The sequence below is a fragment of the Triticum urartu genome, chromosome 3A (genome assembly GCF_056163025.1).
Source record: "Triticum urartu cultivar PI428250 chromosome 3A, HENAU_Tu73, whole genome shotgun sequence".
In the NCBI taxonomy this organism is placed as follows: Eukaryota; Viridiplantae; Streptophyta; class Magnoliopsida; order Poales; family Poaceae; genus Triticum; species Triticum urartu.
This window is the reverse complement of record NC_141875.1, coordinates 651,060,813-651,064,114: the sequence shown is the minus strand read 5'-3', so window position 1 is coordinate 651,064,114 and position 3,302 is coordinate 651,060,813. Positions and strand designations below refer to the sequence as shown.

General features: G+C 45.7%; 1 pseudogene; it reads right to left on the bottom strand.

Annotated features, from left to right (window-relative positions):
- Positions 1 to 1,078: 1,078 nt before the first annotated feature.
- On the bottom strand, positions 1,079 to 2,226 carry LOC147981098 (uncharacterized; annotated as a pseudogene).
- Positions 2,227 to 3,302: the final 1,076 nt, after the last annotated feature.

The following is a 3,302-nucleotide window of genomic DNA, read 5'->3' as shown; positions in this document are numbered from 1 at the left end:
TACCAAATCAATTTGGTGCTCAATGCCTCTTTGTGGTGGCAGCCCTGGTGGTATCTCCTCGGGGAACACATCTTCATACCCCTGCAACATTTCAACAACAACACTAGGAGTGGTGGAGGTTAATTCATTAGTAGAAAGAAAATTGTCCTTGTAAAAAAGTACAAAGAACACGGAACTGGGTTCTCTCAACTCTCTCATGTCCCTTTTCCTAGCCATCATAACTAATCCCTGTTTTTCCCATGTCTTGGTCAATTTAAGCTGTGGGGTTTTATTTGGCTTTGGATTCTCTCGCTCACTATGTTGGTGGATGTCACTCAAGTGTTTCTCGCTCACTCTCTCTTTCTTTTTCAGATCATCCATCAATATTTCTTCGGGTGTCAAAGGGAGCAAAGACATGCGCTCTCCCTCGTATTGGAATGATAGACGATTAGTACGGCCGCTGATTTGCACATCATGATCATACAACCAAGGTCTTCCCAACAGCAATTGGCATGCTTGCATGGGCACCACATCACATTCCACTTGATCTCGGTACTTCCCAATGGAAAACTGAATGGTGACAATGTTGCTTACTCGAAGTGTACCACAATCATTGAGCCATTGCATTTTATATGGACTTGGGTGCCTTCTTTGTTTCAGTCCCAACTTCTCTACCAAATCTGAACTTGCAATGTTGTTGCAACTGCTATTGTCAACAATAATTCTGCAAACCTTGTCCTTGATGGTGCCACGAGTGTGAAAAATATTATGTCTCTGCCCTTTCTCTTCTCTAACTGCATTAACACTAAGCACATGACGAGAAACAAAGCAATCTCCCATGTCGGCCTAAATATCACAACCACTCTTCTCGCCCTCTTCATCCTCATGATCACCCAATGCTCCATTGTCTTCATGCTCACTCTCAGATTCCCATTCACCTTGTTCATTCACAAAGAGAACTCTCTTGTTTAGACATTCAGAAGAAATGTGACCATGCCCTTTGCACTTCCAACACTCAATATCTCGGCTTCGAGATGATGGTACAGCCATGGGGTTAGAAGTACTTCCAGCAGCAGAAGGAGCACGCTTGTCAACATTCCTAGGAGACGGTGATGATGCCGATGAAGTCGATGTTCGCCGGGTGGTGGTAGGGTGTGAAGTATGCTGAAACTGAGAACCACCATGAGAGGCACTTGGCTGCGACCTTTGCCATGGTGTGGTGGTGCGGCTATGAGATATCCGTCCATGACCACCCCGCTGCACCTTCCTCTCCATGCGCTTTGCTTGCTTCAAAATATCTTGTAGAGTGTTATAGGGAAACATCTCCACAAAATCTGAAATTTCATTGTTGAGACCATGCAGAAATCTTGCCATATTTGACTCCTCATCTTCATGAATACGAGCATGAACCAGCAACAATTCCATCTCTTTGTAGTACTCATCCATCGTGCGCGTACCTTGGTTGAGGCACTGCAATCTATTTCGGAGATCTCTTTGATATTGCGAAGGAACAAACCTTCGCCTCATGGCTTGTTTCATCTCTTCCCAAGTGTCAATGTGGTCACGGCCTAGCAGCAGCTGATTTTCTTGGAGTTGGTTCCACCAAGTGAGTGCGTAATCAGAAAACTCAACACAAGCAAGGTTGACTCTCTTTGGATCAGCAAGGTTATGGATACGAAAAATCTGATCACACTGCTCTTCCCAATCAAAATATGCATCGGGGTCTTCCTTTCCTGTGAACTTGGGGACGTGCAACTTGATTCTTGCCATGTCATCTCAATCATGACGTTCTGCACGACGCCCATCTTCAGCAGCACGACGGTATGGGACACCATCATAATCATCAAAATCATCTCCATGACCACGAACAACACGCTCATGAGGGTCATAGTAGTGCCCAGGAGGACCATGGCCTCGCCCTCGAAGTTGTCCTCCTTGCTGCCCTCCATGAGCAGCAGCACCACGCCCATGAGCAGCAGCCACATGTCCATCATGGCTGTTGTTATCATCCTCCAAGTCACCGTCAACAGCAGCATGCACATAATTCTCATCGCCAACTTCCTCAAGTGGATCAATAGGGTGTTGTCGGTGTCGAATCCTATCACCACCTGCTAGAGGACGCTCATGAAGCATCCTTTCCATGGCTTGGAGCAAGTTGTTCTTGAGTCGCTGCAGCTCGGCACGTGTGACCGGGGCATCTTCTTCCCCATGGTTTTCTCCATGAACACTCGATCTAGACCCTGCCATGTTAGTAAGGCCAAAAGTGGAATAGGATAATTTTGTGGAATCACACAACCTCACCTCTTACTCACCAAAGTTCTTATGAGTTCACATCAGATTGTGCTTTTCCCGGATGTGTTAAAGTGATTGAAGGACAGGGATCAAAGAACTAGCTTCGGTTTTTGGTGGAGCTCGGTGGGGTAAACAAAAAGGGGCTTGTGCTGAAATCAAGTTGATGCAAACCAAGAAAATATGGGGATAGATCTGCTGCACCTTTGCACCAAGATTGAAAACACACAACCCACAAGCTTCTGAATTTTTTTTACCAAGCTGAAACTTTTGGATCTTGCACAACACTTTCTTTTTCTCTCTTGACTTTTTTTATGCCACTTTTTTTCTCTCTTTTTCCAAAGCACAACAACCAAATCTGAAAACAACTATGAAGATGAACTTGGTGCACATCTAAAAGATGAAGAACATGCAAGGTATGCAACAACAAGATCTCAGCACCAACAAGGCTTGGATTTATTTTTGGTGGGGCTTTGGACTTCTAGGACAGAAAATATAGCATGAAAAACACTCGATCTAAAAGGATGATAGCAAGATAAACTTGGATAACAGATCCTACCGTGTCAACGAAGGCTCTGATGCCAGATGATAGGTGGGAACCCGATGAACGAGTTCACGCCCGAGGGTGGCCTGATCTTCATGTCGTAGGATCGAATCGGGAGGGATAACTAGCTGCAAGCAGCCAGGATAACTAGCTTTATACCTGCCAAGGTTGGATGCAACCCGTACGTTGGGGATGGCTGACCGAAGCTACAAGAACTCCAACCCGCTGTCCGAACAATCGCAGAACCACAAACCGGGACTAATCCACACAAAACGGACGGAACCGTAGAGCACGAACTAGGGGGAACCAGAGGCTCCTTCTCGCGAATCCAATGAACTCACAAGAGCAAAGGTAGCAAGATCTCTCAGATCTCTCTAGTAGTCTTGCTGCATAAGCTTGTAGCTGAATGTTTTGACAAAAGGTGTCTAGAGGATGGGGGAGATGGGATTTTATAGAAGGGACAACCCCCCTTAGCTAGGTGTGAAAATAT